Raw genomic sequence first — 22,966 nt, forward strand, 5'->3', positions numbered from 1 at the left:
ACGTGTTACAATCGATAAAACTAGTTCGATAGCCTTTCGATGTCCCGCGAACGGCATGCGATAAAAAATAAAAAATAGAATAATAATAATAATAATAATAATACAAAACTGGATTGACAGGAACGACCGGTATCGGCCCTTCGGCGAAACCCGATCGAACCCCTTTTTTCTCCGATGTAAATTATCGTATATCGGTTCTAGCCGTTCATTCGGATTTCGAACACCACAGTACGACCGCCGATTCAGCCTTAGTCATGTCATCACGATCCCGGAACGCGCGTTAAAAACTGTAAGTATTAAAGTATATATTTTATTTAAAGTTTTACGAGTACATTATTTCGCTTATTGGTTCCGATGATGTTTTATGTGTCCGATATCTAATTTGCGAGTTTCCATCGAATAATTCCGTTTTTTTTGTCCGTAATATTATATATTATTTTATTATGCTCAATAAACCCCCGCAACATCAATCTTTCCGGGGTGGGGGAGGGGGATTGTTTTATACCATAAAATGTCTTTAATGCGCACGCTAAAAACGATTTCTCGGTATGATAATTAAACACGTCGTCTCGTCGCCGCCATGGCCGCCGTTGACGTTCGCCGCCGCGGACGCGTCGTAGTCTTTCCGGCGGCAGTGCGTGAGCTGCACTACATAATAAATCGGCTCGGAAACTTTATTATTACGACGTGTCCTCTTTATATTTCGCCTTCTTCGTCAACGCCGTCACCGTTTTATCACCAGCAGAGAGCTCGCAGAATTATTATTTCACCCGCTCGTTCGTCTTTTGCCCCGTATGTGTATATAAATATAATGGTGTTTAAGTGTGTGTGTGTCTGTGTGTGCGCGCTTGTGCGCGAATAATGCTTCCTTTCAACGTGTGTATGTACGCACACAAAAATACGCACACGCGTACGTTTATTATACGCTTATATGATATATATAAGAGAGAGTAATGGTACACGCACACACAAGTGTATAATGTATATGTACGTGGAGGAGAGAGAGAGAGGATTGCACGTCAAAACTAAAGTTCGCCCTCTTTTCCCGGGGTTCAGCCATTGTGCCTGCCTGCCGCTGCTATCTAACCCCCGGCCGTCGTCGTCCACCACCTCCACCGCCGCCTGTCCGAAAAACCCTTCGACTTGCAGCAAGCGGGCTTCATTATTCATACAAAAGTTTTCTCGTCAACATTTTCCTTTGCTCTGCTGCCGCCGCCGCCGCTCTCCCGACGTTCCATTTTTGCCTCCTTTTGCCCCGGCTCCGAGGGCGTTCTCTGCCACACCACCACGTCTCGTCTCGTCTCGTCTCCCCGTCACGGATGCCCCCCACCCCCGTACCCTCTTACAGACATCGCATAAATTATCTATCGACCCAGACCACCGCCACAGCCGCACCTCCCCGCCAGCAAGATCCCTTCGTTTCCTTTCCTTACCACTACCACCGACGTCGTTTCATATGTACGTATAGTTTTTCCCTTCGACTTTAAACAGACTTCTACTACATGCTTTGTCCATTTACGAGAATCCCCGCTCATACTCTCATCCAAATTCCGTTACGTTTCTACCACTACCTGCACACAGTTGCTACTGACTGTTGTACAGCGTATGACAACACGTCACATTTTTCTCATTGTTAGATTATGCTGCAGAGAACCAATGTCAGCTAAACAATTGATTTCTATTTAATTAAAAATGCGTCCCTTCTACACAAATATGAATTCATATTTCCACTGCAATAATAAATTTTAAATTTGACTAATAACAATTAAATACATCATAATAATATTCAAACATATAGGCCAATCGTGAAACAGATAAAATGGAAAAAATTTTCTGACACTTTTTCCAATGTGATAACTTAATCTCAATAGTTCGTATTATTAAATTATTAGAGCCCGTTTATAGTTCCCGTGAAGAATTTAGTAACGCGATGTCACGCATCATCAGTCAAGTTTCATCATGAACAATATTGTAATTTATAAAGTATTGTCTATGCCATATTTTACCGTCAATGGGACTCCGTAATTCAAATAACTTACGTGCAATATACCTAATTCACCTAAAGTCTATAACGCTTTCCAGCCAGTTTGTAGGTATGGCTCAAATAAAATGAAAATAACCACAGAAAAACTGTCTTTAAATGATAAACATAAAAAATATATATATATAATTTAAAAATATAAAAATGTACCCTTTCAGTGTGATTGCTGTCGGACGTCCACGGCTTGTATCAGTTCGGGTGTTATGCAAAATCCACGAAATAACTAGGGACGAACGACTGGAGTTTGTATGAGGAAGAAAAAATACCGTCAATTCGAAAATTCTTAACAATTCAACGTTACGACTTTATGATGAAAAAAAAAATATATCCACTTTCAATCTATTTTACTATTTAATTAGGTATGGTAAAAAGTTGTTTGAATCGGAGATGTAATATATATTTTAACATAGGTGTATATCTGTATACACATATACTCTCAGGTATTCTGTAGTTTTTTTTTTTGCTTATTAAATAATATGATCAGTAAAACTTACAGACAAAATATGAGATTTTGTATTTTAAGTTTCAAGTAGAAACCTTTTTGATATGGAACTGATCATTTTTGAAGTTCTCAAAAGAGAATTAAAAAACTATTACAGACAAAGTATGTCAAAAATATATGTGTAGTGTTGTAATGTAGGTATTACATAATTACATCGATACAAATATTGAAAAATAATCGAATGACCATAAACGAATGCATAAATAAATCATAACCATAATAATAATTAATATTACCTGAGACATTAATAGGTATTGTTACTTGTTAGTAATGAATGTTTACTATTTACATGGATTTTCGATATTCACACAAATACGATAATATATAAATAATATAATATATTAAAATCATAGTTGAAAGACTTGCAAATTCAACCATACAGATCCTTAGAAAATTATATTCACATGTTCATAATATTATGTTCTTAATTATACGATTAATAATTATAAAAAATATATGATAAAGATACTATTGTATTTATAACTACGTAATATAAATATTGTAATCTAAAATTGATTCTCAGTAGACCCCAGTTAAATGAAAATTTCTGACATCTCATCAAAACAATTTTACACTTGTCGATACATTTTCTTACGTCTAAAAAATCTATTGAATTCTAGGTTTTCAGTTTTCAATCTTTTTAATGTGCTTCTTGTATATTTTGCATGTTCTATTTACAAGTGAATAAGTGTTTTCATAAAAATTCTTTTATTAATTAATAAAAAAAGTTTATTTAGAAATAAACCTTATACTTGCATAAAATACTGTACATTATACAATCCTTGGCAATTAAAAGCTACTTAATAATGTATACTGATAAATAATGAAATAAAAACTTGTGTGAGTAGTTTTTGTGTTGCCCTTGGGATTTTCCGTAGTAAATTTAAACTAGAATAAACTTTACTCGTTTCTTTTACTTTTTATAATATAATTGTTTTATTATTTTATTACGTTTGACTTGGTTATTAATCATAAAAAAGCTTAACATTTTTTATTATACCTAAAAATTAGGTAGATCATGTAGATTGATAAAATACGCTATTTATTCTGATATCATTGTAAATAAACAATAATTTAAAAATATTATCATAATATCGATGATCAGAATAATTAATATCAAAATAATCTCATGTGTTATGTTCATGATACATTTTATTCGTAACATTTTTTTATGAAATTGAATGTAGGTATTTTTCCCTTATAAAACTATATACCATAAATTACAGTATTCACGTATTATTATTTATTATGGTGTTATTTTTCTATAAGTATGTAGCTTCTAAGCTGTATATAGAACAATTCTTTTCAATTAGTATGAAATCTAAATTAAAAATAGCATTCACAAATGATTTAAATTGATAGCCACGAATACGTTGATGCAACTATTATATTATACAAATACAATTTAATTTTTAGTATGTATGAAGAAAATACATTTTTTTTAAATTATAATATCAGAATCAAAACAATATAAACATTCTTATAGGTACTGAAATTTAAAATCAGAAGATTTAGTATAGGATAGATTATATAGTGCAGTACTGTAGTACAGAAGGCAAGTACATGCCTACTGTATTGTTAGTTCTAAATGTACGTTCAATCCGTCTACGATAATTATTTATTTTATTATATTACTATGATACATACGTCTATATCGTTTTGGATTCTTATATATTATTAGCATTTAACCTAGTTTATAAATGTTGTTGAAATATTATTATTTGTCCAACTTTGTCGTTACCTGTATCTCCTGACCCGTAGGCTGTAGGTATTATATTTAATATAATGATAATAATAATAATAATGAATACGCAGGTTTTGCGGGCAGATAGGAAGAAGCGCGCATTCCTCAGCCAGGTAAAACCTTTATAGATATATGTACGGCAATTCTTATTGTGGTGCTTACGACACGACGGTAATAATAATAATAATAGTAATAATACGGTACCCATAGCAAAGAGCTCGGGAATATTGTTATCGTCGAATTCCTATACACACACACAGACACACAGTGTATATACGCACGGAAACAGCAGCGGCGTGGTCGAAGTATTTCATATTATACTTAATAGGATTTCTTGGCACGGTTTATAACCTTACGGCCGTAATTCATACGGGTCCCCCGCGACGAGCCAACCTCCCTTCGTGCCCACTATATGTACAGTGCACAATATATATATTATATAACGTGTTTGTGTGTGTGTGTGTGTGTATATCTATGGTAGTCGGGCCGTGTCGCGTGCACGACGACGATACTGCACACCGATAACGGCAAAGATGCCTTTAAAATGTTTCTCGCGCAAAAAGGGTTAGAGCGGCGTGTCGGCATGGAAGTATAATATATAGTGGCGGGCGAGTGCAGCAGCAGCAGGGTTGCGCGCACCAAGAATGTATAGTTTGCCACCACCCGCGCCACCCTTTTCGGCCGCCAAAGAATCCGTGGCGCGCGCGAGGGGGCGGCGCAAAGAAAATAGGGGATTCTTTACCCCCGGGCCGCCGCTGCCGCCATTATTCATTCGGCTTAGGGTGCGGCGAAGTGGTATACGAGTTTAAAACTGCTGCCGGGTTTCAGTGTATATATGTATATACATGTACATATATATATATATATTATACTGCGAGTTCTCTTCCCGCCGTTGCCGCTGCTCTGCCCCGTTTCGCGTCCCTTATCGTGCCCGACAACAAGACGCACACACGCCCGGACCACCCTCGTTTTCTCCTCTCCCGATTCTACTCTTATTCTGCTCTCTTTCGGCCCGGGTAATTTTATCACATAATTATTATAATATATACGCGCGTAGACGGCGACTGAGACGACGTTTGAACTCTTCTTCTCCCCACACATCGTCGTCGTTTCTCTTTTTCACTCGACCGAAAGAAAACTCGCTATAGTAGAAGGGACCCTTACACACGTGCATTATATAGCGTATATTATGCGTATATCTGAGGCCCGGGAATTTAACGTCGCCCTTTAAAAGCCGTCCCACTCGTGTCCGGCGCTGTAAGAGATGAAGCGACGTGCATCTACGACATATTATTATTATTATATTACTGTATACCTATAATATATATATATATATTATATTTTATGGTTGCAGTCTTCGTATTGGTTTATTATAATAATATAGTGACGTACCTTTTTGGCTGGCGCGTACATGGTAAACGTAATTAATTTTCATTTGCTTTCAAGGTAGAGAGACCGAAACCGCTATTGTATGCTGTATTGACTGTAGGTAGTAATTATGCACAACCAAAATAATTATTTTGTTGTTATTTGATGCTATAAAAGTATCCATCGAATGGAAATCAATTGGTTGCCAGTACATTTCAATTAAAAATTATCTTAGTAATTTCCCTTGGTGCTTGGAAAAATATAATATTATTGCAATTAGGTATATAATATATTTATTTATTAATTTCGAATAATTTCATTGTGCACAACAAACCTATACGTATTTAAATACTACAAAGATTGTCGAATATAAATTATAAACAATATCGACGTAATGTTTATAATTTGTATGAACTAATGTGATTTTAAATGTTGTAACATATTGTAAAAAATTTAATTATTAATTTGCGAGTTGAGATAATTTTAATATTATAGTATAAGCACTGATGCTTGTGAAATAATTGTTTAAACAGTAGTTGCTGTATGCATATGCGATATGCACTATATATAAGTACCCATATCATACATTTTTAATGAAAATTAAGTGTACGTAAAATAGTTTGTATTTTATATCAATGTAGATATTATATTTAAAAAAAAAATGTAAGCTATTTATACCATTATAAAAATAGTATTTTAAGAGGACGCTACTCGGGCATTTGTTGTCTCCGTCTTACAAGTGCTGCGCAACATAGCAAATTTACGCTCAGCAGATCACGTTTAGCTCCGTTAGCTTAAAAATTAGAGGGAATCGGCTTATTACAAAACTTGATGGTAGGACAATTATTCGTATTTCTATGTCTGTTTTTTTTACGATAGTTCAATTTTTTAGCAAGTTTTGCTTATATAATATAGAGTAAATTAAAAATTCACATAACTCACTTAAAAACTGAATTAACCTAAAACCCACATACGTTAATGTACAAACACAGACAATGTTCTCATACTAGGTATAAAGTTCCATAATAGGTCAATTTACTCTCATTTTTAAACTAAGTAAACACTAAACGTGATCTACTGAGCGTGAATTTGGTATGTTACACACTTGTAAGACGGAGACAATAAATGTGTGTGTGTCTTATATAACTGTAGCGTCATCTTAACTGATTATATTATGTTGACAGAAAAATACATAACAAAATGCTTAATTCCATGACCATCCACTTAAACATACTACCTTTGCGCATTCACCGTGATTCTTCCATTTTGTCACTGTGGCAGTTGACAAAAAACTCCATCAGATATTCAGATCCTTTATTTCCGGAATCTTATAAGATGTGTGTTTTTATTTTAAATGAATTTCGACTGTAAAATTATTATTCAGTTAAAATTAATTTCAGGAGTCTGGAACTAGAATAATAATTATTCAAAATAACAAAAGACACAAAGCCTATATATGTCAACGTCATGAACATTTGAACAACTTATAAAATATAAGTGTAGTAAATATAGTGTATTTGTTTTTTTATATTGTAGATTAAATACTGATGTTATAGTATGCTGGTTAAAATGGTTAGGGTATTCTGTCTATGGGGAAATGGGTCAGCAACATATACCTAATACCTAGTAAAAAGTATTGGTTTCAGGATAAGTAGCTTTTTAGTGGGTAAACAACTTTTGCATCATATTTACTAATAAAGTAATATTCTAATGTATCTATTACAATTATGGAAACCGTTAATTCTATGGTTCAAATCGATTTAAATATTTTATTTAACAAACAAAAAAAATTATACTTCTGAACGTATACTCAATAATCAAAAGCATTCAATTACTTTTCCTATCTAATGATCGTTTTTTTTCTTTTGGGCGCATTTACCTAGGTATACTATACGTACAGCGTGTATAAAGAGAAAATCGTGTCGGCGTCCCGTGGGATGACTATATATAGTGTAGTGCGTGCGACAGAGCTGCGAAGATAACGTCTTACGATAGTCAAAAAGGGGTTGTCATTAGACTTGTTGTCCGTGTACGGCGTAATTGCAGAGGACATTTTTCAGAAGAGGGTCGGTGGGTGTGTGTTTGTACTGTATACATACGAGTATACGTATACATGCGTTTAAATTAATGCGCACTTTTGTCCTGGCAATATTTATACGCACCAAAAAAGGGCGACGGGATACATTTTGCAAAAACTCGGGCATAATGTTTTTCTAAAGTGTGCGTTGAATATATGATATTTTTGTATAAGTCACCCCTAACCACTGGTTCTGGGGGCGCATGGCGCGGCATGACGGAGAAGGTTATGAAAAAGTGAATTCCCACGACCGGCAGTGGTGTAATTGGACGCGTTATATTATTTTATATATAACACGCGTACGTTTTTCTCGAGAGCACCGCCTCGACTGGACAAGAGGTGGAAATTAAATATTAATTTTTCCGCCGGCCATTGTTTTTTTGGAAAAGGGATTTAAAATCCCTTTTTAACGGCAGTAGCCACCGCGGCTTGTAACGAGAAACGGGGATTCGGTCACAATGCATATATATATATATATACGTTATATGCTTTTCTCTGTTGCCCCAAAAGTGTATACATCCTCAGCCTTCATATTTTACCTAGAGACAATATTATTCCCGACGGGTGGGCGCAACACACTCGGCGCTAAGCAGTGCTGCCAGTTCGTGCCTTTTTGTCTCTATAATGAAATTGTTTTACAAAATATAATATGTATGTACTATGTTGTAACTCAAAATGGCATGGCGGTGTGGAAATACAATAACGACCGAAGAAATATATTTAAATATTTGCCATTTGATATTTTCCCGACACCTTAACATAACAGCTATGGTGACTCGAGCTCTTATATTACATTTTAATATCACACTTCATAATGTTGGTCTGAACATTTTAAAACCTGATTTTGAGTCACATAGAACACGCATTTTATTTCGTGCAAATGTACCGGGTGAATGTTTATCACAGCGGCGAGCACCGTTGTGGTTGGTACCAATAAATTATAATATATTAATATATATCTACCGGTCTCGCAAAAATAATGACCCGTAAGTATCGTAATTGTTGTACCAAAGGTCTAAATTAACGGTTCAGCGGTTGAATATTCTGTTGGAAATATCATTATATATTTAATTATTATAAAACATTTTGTTTGTAAAAGTTGGCGGAGTGTGCGACAGAGTCGTTAACTGGCGTACACGATTCGGGAAGAGGAAAAACACGGTAATCGCGTTATCAAAAAGTCGTTTTTATTTCCGTCACGTAGTACTACGGTCTACGTTAAACCGACCAAAAGTTTTGGATAACGCCGCCTTCGCCCACGTCGTACCATATACATATAAAGGCGGGGTCACGTACCGCGTGAGATATTCCGTCGCCCTGGCGTTGGGTAGTTACAGTTGTTTCGGATACTTTTAAAATTATTATATTTTTTTTTCATAATTCGTTTGCTCGTGTTTAGAGGTCGACGACGGTGACGGCGGGACGTTGGAAATATGGTAGCTGGTTATCAAACGTTTTCGGGGCAAGGACTAGGCATTATCGCGACGAGGAGAGGAAATCGGTGTAGGTTGAAATCACAGGTGAACCGTAATCGCGGGAGAAGTGTATAATATAATATGGGAGCAGAGGTTTAAAATATAGAATAGTTCGGTTAATGTTTCATTCGTGTAACTATACCCCGGAGGATATTCTTATCGCGGTCCAAGAACATAACGGCCGCCAATAATTTAAACGAGCTCGGTACCGCAGATAAGAAGACGGTGCGTGTTGTTGTTGTTGCGTTGTTATTGTTGTTGCCACGCAGTCCTTTCGCGCCACCGCGGTCCTCCGAGGACGCGTTATCGAATCTGATTCGTTCACGCGTAAACTTATATAATAATATAATCGAAGAAAACGTTGGCGTGACGTCTTAAGCTCCTACGCTCTGTATAGTATAATTTATTGTATCGATAATATAATTGTACACTACTTAAGTCTAAAATATTTGCAATGTGTACTTCGCATACTTGAAGGAAAACAAAAAGTTTGTTTATTCTTAAACATTAGAAATAGTATGTAGTTCGATAAAACGAGACGTACCTATTGCAATAACATAATAATATATAAGTACTGCAATAGTGCAATGTATTCAACAAACTTAATCAAAGGAAGAACTTATCTAAATTATCTTTATGTATGTGTTTATATTTAAGTCTGTGAAAAAATTTGAAGTGTTGTACGCTTCTACTTATCAGAGTCAAGTACACAGGTATCAAAGTCGAATATTTCGTTAATAATTGTACCGGTAAGGTATTTTTCGGTTGAAATGACATATATATTACGTGACGCGTGACTCTTGCGATGACTGACTGAAATGGCTGAAATGGTGCTACAATTTTTTTTAAAAACAAATACATTTATTTTCAAGCTGCAGTGAGGTGGTTTTATCTCATTACCATTAAAAAAAAAGGATCTGTAAATCGCCTTGCAAAAATAAAAAATAAAAGTGTTGTTTTAACATAATATATAAATATGTTGTATATTTATGTGCGCACGACTATAAGGTTTGTTCGCTTCAAAGTCTTGTGCCTGTATACATATATACATACGTATGTGTGTGCGTGTACATTATAATTAGATGGTGGAGGGGGTCGCGAGCGTGCGCTCCCCACCGTCGTCGTCGCACTCGTTCGCTTCTCCAATAGTTTGCCACGTGGCTTTTAATTATTATTAAAACTTAGAACTACTAGCTAATTAGTTGACGAGCCGCTCTCTTGGTTTTCCGCGCGTACCCCGTCGTCCACCCACCGCGTCTTTTTCGGAGGTCCCGCACGTATTGGCACGCAGGTCTTGGTGGTGTGTCGGGTGGGCGGGTAGTTGAGGTGTGTAGAGGTGCGAAGCCCAAATTACATTTTCTTATTCCGTTTGCGCCTGTCGCGCGCAATTACGCGGTGCGCCCGGAAAAACCCTTTTGCCGACAATGCGTTAAAGCGCCGTGCGCACAGTGCCGACAGTAATTACGAGCACCTGTACCTACAGCCTCGCCGGCTCCTACGCCACCCCCCAACGCCACCCCTAACATCACATCCATTTCCTTTTCATTCCACGATTGTTATTATATTGTTACCACGATGTCGCACTTACACGCATTTCGTTATGTACGTTTTCTACCCCCGACCCGGGCCCTTTCTCACCCATCTCACCATCTAACTACCCATCCAAAAACGAGTGCTATCGGATCATGTTGGGGTAGAAATCATTAAATATCGAACGTTCTTGTTTAGGTTTATGGTTTTTCACTAATTTATGTGTACATGGCAATAAGACTATCGTGATTTAGTTTTTTTCTTCAAAACATATCTTCCATTATAAGAGAATATAACATTTACGGATATATATATTTGATAATTATTATTAACAATTAACTCACATTTATTATTTTATTATTACGATCGTTCAATTGCAGGCTTAGTGCAATAAATATTTTGTGGATGTTACTTTTTACATATATTGGTACACGTAAATACGTAATACATATATATATAATGAATATAATATAATCTTATATATAATATACTATATAACTTTAATAATTATAATATCTAATTGTTTTAAATATTGCACAATAAGACGTTTATGGTGTATTAACTATTAATATTGTTTCCGCATAACATTTCTTCGTGGTATAATAAGTATTAATATATTGAAAGTTGTGGTCAATTGAATACAATATAATGTACTATGTAAATAATAATTATATTATATTCGAAATACTTGAAAATCATGTTTTTTCTCTTAATTACAATAATTTATTACATACCTATTATACTTGCAACACAGTAACGATTTCAACTAAGACAGTGGCATGGTGTTTTTTTTCACCTAAACTTTTGATTGTCGTTTCTCTTTTACTCCTTGTCCATTAATCTTGTACTCCATCTTGCCACTCCCCATTTCTCTACATCATAATATTGATTATTCCTATTAATTTCTTCTCGGGTTTCCTTTCATGTCTATTCCAAACACCCTTTCAACTCCCCAGTGCTCCTTTCCTATTTTGAATACGTCTAAACCATCTCAATATAATCTCTCCTGCTTAATCACCAATATAGGGACCATTCCTACACACCCTCTAAAACTCATTTCTTACCATAATTAGCCGTGTCACGCCAGAAGACATCCATCTCATTCTATATAATACTTCTTAGTTTACATCTAACAAGCTTTTCCACGCGAGTCGTGGTGAATAACTCACCGTTGTTGTGTAACCCAATATGTCATGTTAAATATTTAACAAAATAGTTCAAATTTGTTTTCTATTTTATTTTTAAATTAAACTTAGTAAGAGCTATAATTTATAAGCTACTTTTTAAACAATTTTGTTTTATTATTAACTCATAATTTTTTTTTTTAATCTTCTTATAGTATAATATTTATGAAAATAGAAATCTGAAATCTTTTAAGAATTGAATAGTAAGAAGTTAAACATAGTAATACAATATACATAAAATATTTTATAATTCTGAATATTATTAAATCTTACAATTTGTTGTTGATAATCTGCCTATATTGTGGTTATTTTTGAAAAGTGTAACAATATGGATGTTATCATACATTCATACGTGATAAAATTTATTTTATTTTACCCAAGTGATTATAACGTCATAGAATGTTAGTTTGATTATTTTCGTAAAAATAAAAAAATGTTCGTTTTCTTAAATTCATATATAGTTATTTTTTAATAAAATAATTTGTATTTTTTCTCTATCCCTGCAATATATTTCTGACATTTCATCTAAAATTTCAAAACATATCATGCTAGTCTGTAGTTTTGTATGTGTATTTATTGAGATATTACTCGAATAATAAATTATAGTATAAACAAATAAACAAGAATTAAAATTTTTAAATGTTTAGCAATTTTGATACTCATTATAACCGATTTTTTTATGAGCTTTGGGAACATTTTCATCGTAGTATTTGTTGAATGAATAAGGGCACAATAATCAATTTTTTCCACTGCTTTATTTAAATGTTTAGTACATAACATCAATTGTATAAATATAAATAATAATAATAAATAATAAATATAAATGTGCACTGTGCAAGATACCTGTATTTTTAACAGATTAACCAATGCATTTGTAATATTAAGTAAATTTAAAATATATTAGATTAGTGAATTGTTTACCGTTTACATATTGTTAAGTAGCACTCAGTAAGTTATAATACATTAGAAGTACCTATAATATACATTATAATTTTTAATCTGAAAAATCTAAATATGAGATGGATATTATTTATCTAGCTTCAGTATATTAGATTTAATTATAAAACAGTATTTTATCGCCTGTTTTTAAATAGTTCTATGCAATATTTATATTAATATTTGATTATGAAACAGAATTTGGTAAAGAGCTAAATACTGTCTTAAATTTTAACATATAGCATAAAGATTTTTTTAATATGTTTAACAAATAATATAAGTTATAACAATTAATAAATTATATAACTTAAAATTGTGTGCGAAATTAAATCAACTGATACATTTAATGATATCCAAGCAAAATGTTATTCATGCATTATAGATTTAAACAAAACACTTGTGTATTTTAAAATATTCATTTTAGTCACTAATTTATTAGTAATTGGTATATACTTGAATTATTCTTTAAGAAACATTTTGTAAACTTCAACAGATTCATTACTTTGTTTGATTTATTAGGTTAATACATTTTCCATTTAAAAAAGTAAATTTCGATCATTATTTTCTATATTATTATCACTTAGAAAAAAATCACGTAAATAATTTCAAAGAAAAATTGCGTTTTACCTACGATTTTCAGTAAGACGACAATAATAATAAACCGAATAATAAAGAACAATAATAAAGTAACCGAATTTTTTCGGGACACACTTCGGTATTCACAAAACATATAAATGTGATGCGTTTCAATCTCTTATTGTAGATACTATATATAAGAACCTAAATAGATAATCTAATTTGGCTTATGCATAAGTTTACACTGCACATATGCACAATTAAATATAATAATATAGTTATACAATTTATCGATATATTTTTAGATTTCGCCACAGTAACAGGGTGGTAATGAATTCGCAATTTAAAATGGACTAAAAGTATCAATGTTTATTCATATGATACAATATAATAAGTAACTTGTATGCATCAATATCTAATGACCGAATAATTTAATAACGGTTTATCGTATACCGGAGGTCGTCCATTTACCTGATTCAAATATTATTTAAATAGTGATTCACACACCCTTCTTACTATACCGACCGTAACCATAATATATAATATTAGTATCATTTATGCCGAGTTGCATGCATACATGTATAATAATATTATTATAACGCCGTTGTGGTCGTGATCGATGCGTTTTTGGGGGGGTGGTTGTGATTTCCTCCTCATACACCGGTAACTGGCTGCACGATTGCAGGTGAACATTTATATTAATATTAATTATTAATAAGCGTGATGAAGGGTCTGGGGTGGTTGTGGCGCGCGCGAAGACGGCCGACCCGCGAGGGTGATACAACCGTGTCGTATGTTGTATACATATATCAGCTATATAATATGATATTCTGGTTTGTCGATTTAAAATAATATTATATTCTGATTTCTCGATTTGATATAATATTTTTCACCAACGTTAATACTCATTTATATCGTACGCGATAAATGGTATCCGTTTAAAATAATATATAATATAATATAATATGTGTTGTTATAATATAGGGGTAACGTGTACGGGTCGGGCGTATTATAATAATATATTCCGCGGCGGCCGCGTAAATCGAATTATTATGTGAATGTGTAGAACGGATTTGAAAAACACCGACGGAGGACAGCGCACGTGCATTATTAAAATATTTATACCGACCGAAGACAAATCCTCGGATGGGGTGAGGGACCGGGGGTGTTTGGTGGTTTTAAAATCTTGATTCCTCCTCGGGCAAACGAAACGGCATTCGCGAGAGCGCACACGCACACACGAACGCACGGTGGAAAACATTTCCGACCAATGGGGAGCGACCGATTTTAATTGCTTTTTCCTCTTTTACTTATTCCCGGGACGGCGAGTGGAGGAGTTTCGCTACGAAAAGTAGTTCAAACACAGTGTGTACCGCTCCGCCGTTTCCTGTTTGCGAGCGCACACGCACACACACACACACACACACAGTCAGCGACCCTGCACTCCGCTCGCGCCATACGGATCTATATTTTCTCAACGTTTTCCGTTTTCTTTCTGCCGCGCCCGCGCGCCGCTGCCGCCATTTGTAATAACCCCCAGGCTTAAAATCCCTTACGTCGCCGCCGCCGCCACCGCCTACCCCTTTCTTTTACTGCCGTCCCGCCGTGTGTACTTATATATATATATAATATACGCGTATATTATGATTTGCCCGTGTGTGCGTGAGAGAGAGTGTGCGGGGTTCGCTTTTATTGTATGTGCATACGTATGTGTGTTTGCCAGCGCACATATATGTAATATATTTTCTACGTCTCTCTCTCGTCCTCTCCGACCGCGGCTACCGCGCGAGTTCTCTTCGCTACAGGATTTTCTTCGAATATTTCCATTTGCCCAGTCTTTGCTCCTCGGCTTGCTTGTCTCTCTGTGCGTACGTGCGTACGGATGCATATGCGTGTGTGTGTGTGTGTGTGTCGACTTATCGATTTTTTCCCCTAATATGTATATATGTATGGTATGTTTATATATTATTATATTGCTTGTACCGGCTGCTGCTGCTGCTGAGGCAGCGGCTGGTTACATGACGATTGTTTATATACCTATTATGCACACATACGCATACACACGCACACATGTATGTATATCATTTTAGAGCGTTCACATTATATATATAAATAATGTAAACAGTCCACGCGCTTACTATAATCTCGGAAAACGCATACGTATTATATATTAAGATAATATCGTGTTCATCAACAATAATATTAATATAGGTATATACCTATATTCATGTTTACAAGGATTCTTCTCGAGATGTTCCTTCGGATATTTTTTTAAGGAAAAAATTAATGTGGTTTAACTAGTGATAACTAGTAACTCTCAAAATAATTATACATTTAAATTGTACACTATTAAACAAATATATAGAAATAATAATAATTAAAACTGTTATTATTAAACTGTGTTTACAATTTAGATCTGTTTTGGATACTCGAGATCGTGAGATTTTTCAGTTGTTCAAAATTAAAAAGTTACTATTAATTTTTGTGACTGGAAACAGTTTTTCCAAAATATATCATTATGGCCATTTAGCTAATTTCTGATATCCATATGAAATTAAAAATACTGATATTTAAATATTACAAATTCTATATAATATACCTACACCTACTTATTACGATATCATTAGATATCAACTGATAAACACAATATATTTTATACATACATTGGTCTTAAATGGTATTTAAGATATTAAAAAATCATCAATTTACCATGATATTTTATAAAATTAGTATAAATTCTTGATAAAAATGCAACTCTATATATTTTTAATTTCATTATCCTAAGCTAAATAATCTAATAAATATTGAATATTAAATAAATTGTTATTTCATTTATACAAATCTGAATGTTTAAATAAAAGGAAGGAAATAGAAACAACTAAAACTTAAAATATAATAAACTTAGACGGGTACCTATTAGTTAAAGAAAATATTATCGCTCAATTTCGGTTTTAGAATAAAAATACCTATTATAAAATTGAAATAAATTGAGAATATTTCGGCGTGGAAGACTACGTTTAAATAAAATATTTTTTGAAATGATCGTTACTCCTAAATAAAATATTGAATGTTATATTAGAAATAATGAAAAAAACACAGCGTCCTGCTCTTTGAAATATTGCCATATTTTCTTTTTAAAATAGGTATTTTCATTCTAGAACCAAAATTGAGCGAGTTCTACTCAGATTACGTAAACGCCTTTTATCTATGTCTTACGTGTGTAAGATGGAGATAACACACGCAGTTGTGGCATCCTCTCAATATTTATACTCTGTTTTTTAGATATATTTTCTAAAATATAAATATCGTAAATATTAACGTCACATTCACCAATACTGTTCTATCTAAATGTGAATGACTTAAGCAATACGGTTTTATTGTTACAAATTATACATTAATAATTTCATAACGTTATAATTACTGGGAAACACCATTGTTACAAATTTAACGTTATTCGTCGTAAAATGTATTGTATTACAAAACGGTTTGTTTTTTTTTTTTTTTTGTTTAAATTAAAATCAAAATTGGATTTACGTCATATTTTCTCATTAATTTTGTTTATCTGAGTGTGACGTTTTGTGTATAATTATTGTTATTAATATAAATATAGTTTACATGAAGTTATATAATTTTGTTATACGTTAATTTAATTTTACTCAATCAGACCAAATACATAACTAAAGTAATAATAGAGCCGTTTATGTGACATGAATAAGTGCAGTATATTTATTACTTTTTATTATTCTATAATTGAAAACCTACTGTTATATACACATAAAATATTAATTAGTTGTTAATTATTAGATGACATTTTTCGATACCTACCTACCTACTTAATTGCCGAACTATAATGAAAATATTGATTTTAAATGTAATATATTATATAATAAATTGGATTCAAATGATAGTTAATAAATGTTATGCCACCGTTCTAATATTCAATGATGTGTAGGTATATATTTTATAAAATAAATTTTATGGGGATATATAAAAAATGTAATTATAATATAAATATAAAATAAGGCATTGTGTCCTTAACATAAAATATAAGCACATGGTGGCTTAATTCATTTTGACCCTAATACGCCAACGTTATCGTCATAATTAGGAGGGTACTAGGGGGACTTAACCACTTCGAGTTCAAAATACTGGTCTCAAAAAATCCAATGTCAATTATTTTTAAAGTGTTTAATGGTGTTTGGCTAAAAGGTGTAATATGTATTTTTCATATACGATCACAGACAACGCCAGTCCAGTCATTTAACGATTTGTTGAGGAATTAAATCGGAAGGTTTTGAAACTTTGCAAAAAGTTTGGTTATAGACTCCTGATTAACCAAAAAAAGTCGCCATTCCTCCGAGGTCTGGAAGTGTCCGCTATCTTGGATTTTAAGTGCGATTTTTCAGTTTTCTTAAATTATCTTTGAAAATACTAATTTTATATCGAAAATACCTCTATAAAAAAATGTAGCTGATAACATTTTAAACAAATATAGTTTTATTATTTTTTTTTGTAGCTTGAATAGGTTAAGAGCAAAATTTAACCATGTCTTATAATATTAAACGCGGCGCGCCATAATACTATATATAGGGTGCACGTTGGCGGCGCGCCGCACTTGTGTCCACTAGAAAACGTTTTATTTATGTTTTTTATATATATTAACGTAATATAGATAAACATTATTATTGATATACGCTATATTATAAATAATTTAAATATTATTATCATGTAATATGTACCCACAGTGATACACCATACATTATTTAGTAAAATATAAATATTTTTTATAACATATTTGTACATTGAATTTTATTATATATTATTATATTGTAGGAGTTGTGTATATGGCTGTTCGGTTGACCCATAAAATGAATTTATAACATTTATCTATATTACGTTAATATATATTATATAAAACGTAAATATTGCGTTTTCTAGTGGACACAAGCGCGGCGCGCTGCGTTTAATATTATAAGACATGGTTAAATTTTGCTCTTAACCTATTCAAGCTACAAAAAAAAAAAATAATAAAACCATATTTATTTAAAATGTTATCAGTTACATTTTTGTATAGACGTATTTTTGATATAAAATTAGTATTTTCAAAGATAATTTAAAAAAACTGAAAAATCACACTTAAAATCCAAGATGGAGGACACTTCCGGATCTCGGAACCAGAAGCCTATAACCAAACTTTTTGCAAAGTTTCAAAACTTTCCGATTTAATTCCTCAAAACACCAATTTTGGAGCTTAAATGAATGGACTACAATATTACTTTATATTTTTGAATTGTTTAACTAGGCATGGAAAATAGTTTATGTTATTATTGAGGAGGAACTTTACTTCATAGTATTTCAGATGGAAATATTAAATTATAATATAATTAGTTAATCTATACTACAACTTTAAGATAAGATTAATATTAAAATAATAAATTAATAAATACAAAATATATATTATTATACATGATAAAAATAGTATTTTACGTCCAACATAAAATTAATATTTGTCAATATCTAGTGTATTAATATATAATCATTCTAAATTCTTAATAGACCTACAAAGCTATGCTGTATACACGAAGTTAGATACTTACGCACTTACGACTAAGCTGAAGTGCATAGTTGCTGCGAATCTGAAAATATGACCACTCTATATGAATAATTAATTATAGAAGAAAACAAATAACAATATTAAAGGTCACTGACCCTGGAACAACAATATAATTAGCGTTAAGTACTGAAAAACCGTACCTCGATAATGGTGTAGCAAAATTGCCTATTTAAGTCGCCGTCTGGTTCTAATTTAATACAAGTAGCCAATTGTATTAAAATATATTATATTATATTATATTGTATTGTATTGTATGAATTTATAAGATAGTACTAATGTTGTGCACATGTTGAAACAAAATAAAAATGGAAAAGCTGATTTTATGATTTTTAATATTTTTTATCTTGCCTCAAAAGAAAACCGTCAAGTAGAGGATACTTTTCAGCTGCTGTATAGTGGATGTCATGCAGTGACGTAGCCATGTGAGGGCTATTTATGATGGAGAGGCGTACTTGTGATGGATGTTTAAACCCCTTCCCCCGCATTACCTTCCCGCTAAATAAATTTATTATTTATATACTAAAACTGTAAAAACTTAGCTTCATTTATACTCCTCTTTTTCATAATCAAATAACCAATAAGTTATTGAAACAATAATATTCAAATTTTAAAAAATGTCATAATTTCAGATTCTTAGCGTAGGTATGTGTTGTTTTTACAACTATGTGTCTTTTTTTTTGTCCGTCATAAACTTTTGTGATAGTAAGAATGCTCCAGTTTTCGAATTCAGTACCTTTTCTGATATGAAAGTGAATCTAGTTTACGACTTTTAACGTTTTAGAATTTTATTTTTATTATTTGAACATAGTTGGTGTGCTAATGGTTAGGTAATGTAGAATATTATTTACATTTTTGATTTTTCAAAATAATGTAACAGTAATAGTAAATTATTTATTATTATTATTATTATTATTATGCAATTAGTACATTTAAAAAACAAGTTAGGAAAGCCCTCTCCGAGCGTGCATATTCATAGTTTGTAAATAATTGACTGCATATTGTTTTGTTATTTAATTATTAGATTCAATATTGAAATCTGGTATTGTCAATCGTCTTGCGTTTCACCACGGTTATTTTTTAATTAGAATTTATTATTTATACATTTTATTGATGTATTGAACTCTCCTAATATTATGTTTCCTGAATTAAATTCTGATACTTTGGCCTCAATAATTTTATCAATAATAATAACATGAAATAAAAAATTATTAGATAAAGAATCGTTATTTATTTTTTGAATAATTATCAAATGTCATCATATCTGTTTACATTCATTTTTGTATAGTATATGAAACTAATGCTGTTCAGGAATTTAGCACTGAATAAATTGATACATGAAACGCTTAAAAACTAATAATTAGTAGATGCAACATTGCGAGTACTTTTACTTTACTTTAACATTTACATTTTTTTCTTTAAAATGTTTATTAATAAGTAATAACAAATAAGCTACTTTTAAAAAATGTATAAGAACAGTATAACAAATTATAGAAACAATTTTAAATATCTATATATGCTTAATTTAATTAATTAAATGCTTATGAATAATAATATAATATAATACGTAAATACTTTATAATTTATAGTTTCTAATACCAAGTAAATTGTATTTTAATTTATAATATTCATACTAAAGATACCTCAAAGTATTTTAGTGCAGCCATTGAAAACAATTATTAGAGCTCCTTAACCATAAACAAAGAGAAATAAACTGCCTATAATGCAATTTGTATGCAGTTAGTCTATTTCAGTAATTTCGCATAAAGCCTCAAGAGATATTACAGAACTTAGTTATCATTATTATAGTTTGTAAATATTTTTCAAAATTGTTATCGAAATTAATTGTACAATTATTGTTTTAAATAATAAGTAACTATTTTCATAAAAATATAAAAATAAATGACGGTATATCATAATATTATATATATTATGAAAATGTAGGTCAATACTGGTCTTATTTATCTATTATATACAGGGTGACAAACATGCTCATCCCGGTTTTTTCCTTTTACAAGAATTATTGAAATACTCATTTTTGGAATTTTTAAATATAGGTACTTTTAGAACTTTTTAAATTTTTCAAATTATTGAATTTTTTTACTAATTGAGGAGTGTCTTGTGGCAATACAAACTTTTTTTTTTCAAATTAAAAACTCTTTTTTTATTGTAAATTATTAGTAGATAATTTTTTTGAACATTTTGATGATTCATAAAATTCAAATGAATAGTTTCTTAGCTATTAAAATTTTACGAAAGTTTTACTAAAGAAAATAGTCCTTGGTCTTAAAAAAAAATATAAATGAGACGTAATATTGGAATTGGAAATAGTATTTATTTTATTTATTATATTTTATCGTTTGATATATTGACATTCATCCGTTCTACATTCAACCGTTTGAAAGGCATCCGTACAAAAATCTCAAGAAATTAGATTTTAAGCAACTGCATTATTGATGAAAAAAGGGGTTTAGCATGGTTGGTGAATTATCCTGTATACGTTTATAGTACATACATATATTTAGTAAGTAATAACTATTCTATATTTTCTTTCTTTTTTATTTGTTAAAAGCAAAACATTGCTATCTATATGTAGTTTTTAATAATAATTTATGGTAAACTTTATTGATGTAATATTTTACTTCCCAAAGACTAGTGAACACAATCAAATATATTTATTCTACAAATTAATACATTTCAAATCGGTTAGCAGTAGATATTTTTTATCTTTTTAAAGACCTTAAAGGTCTATGTTTTATACAACGATTCTCATTCGAAACTAAAAATAATATCATCTCAAAATATTATGTTTAATCGTATTTATGAAGTACATATTATAAAAAGTTATATCGCATAATATTATTATCTATATAGTATTATATATTGTATATTTTGATTTTGAATGAATAGTAAACTTAATTTCTATTAAGATTTTATATTTGCATTATTCAAAACCGTGTTTTCCCAGTAACCTTCTCCCCTTATCCAACTCGTCACGGATTCGCTACGTATCAAAAATATAATCAACCTATTCCGAGTGCGTTCATGTCTTTCCGTCGTTGTTTATTGTAAAACTTATCATCACGCGTGCTCACCCGTCGTAGCACGTCAAAATTAACCTGACAACAGCGAGAAGAAACGTGTGCCCGCAGCAGACGTCTGGGATTTATGGTGTAGGGAGGACAAAATTTCTGGAAGACATCAACATTTTGCACCCGAAAAGCTTTCCATGGTACCGTACAGTCGAATAATTTAATCAGCAGCCTTTGCGGCTCTGCCTGTCTAAGGCAACAAAATTAACAAAGTCTTCACGCGTCGCATATATGTCTTACCGGATAAATGTCTACCAGGCGCCATAAGTGCGATGTATCAAATCATTTTTGTCTCGATTTCAATTAGGCTACTTATTAGACATAATATACACCGTAAACAATGGAGGTATATCCGCAAAAAGAGGGAGAATATTAAATCAAGTTTGGTTATATACATAATACAAACAGAATTATATTTATAGGCAAACAAAAATAATGATGAACCATTTTTGCACATAGCACGTTATATCATTTACGTATTATATTGTTCACGATTTTTCGCAAACTGTTGCAATTTTATATTTCGCAACACATTCTCAATAACACATAATATTGTTAATACTATAGTCCATATACATGATTTGTACTTTTTTTAAATTAAATTTGGCTATTTAAATTAAATAACCTAACCTGTACTCTTGACTATACTTATATAAAATCATATTTTTTACCATGCGTACATAATATTATTATGTACGGATTTGTTGGTGTATACAGTACTTATGCCGAATGAATATTGACTGAACGGGACATATATAACTGAACATATATAGACGTTTAGTAATAATATTTTCATAATTACATCGTTCAAATAATATAATATTATGTAC

The 22,966-nt window shown here is 31.7% G+C and overlaps 1 long non-coding RNA gene across 2 annotated transcripts in view; it reads left to right on the forward strand.

Annotated features, from left to right (window-relative positions):
• Nucleotides 1-203: 203 nt before the first annotated feature.
• Nucleotides 204-22,966, forward strand: part of LOC107885093 — a 48,936-nt gene continuing 26,173 nt past the window's right edge. Inside the window, exons 1-2 of one of the 2 annotated variants that reach the window (XR_001680323.2) lie at nucleotides 204-289; nucleotides 2,200-2,400. This is a non-coding gene — a long non-coding RNA (uncharacterized LOC107885093). The remainder of the gene's footprint in view (nucleotides 290-2,199; nucleotides 2,401-22,966) is intronic. The other variant, XR_003839795.1, reaches the window with a different exon arrangement.

The sequence above is a fragment of the Acyrthosiphon pisum genome, chromosome A3, assembly GCF_005508785.2.
Source record: "Acyrthosiphon pisum isolate AL4f chromosome A3, pea_aphid_22Mar2018_4r6ur, whole genome shotgun sequence".
NCBI lineage: Eukaryota > Metazoa > Arthropoda > Insecta > Hemiptera > Aphididae > Acyrthosiphon > Acyrthosiphon pisum.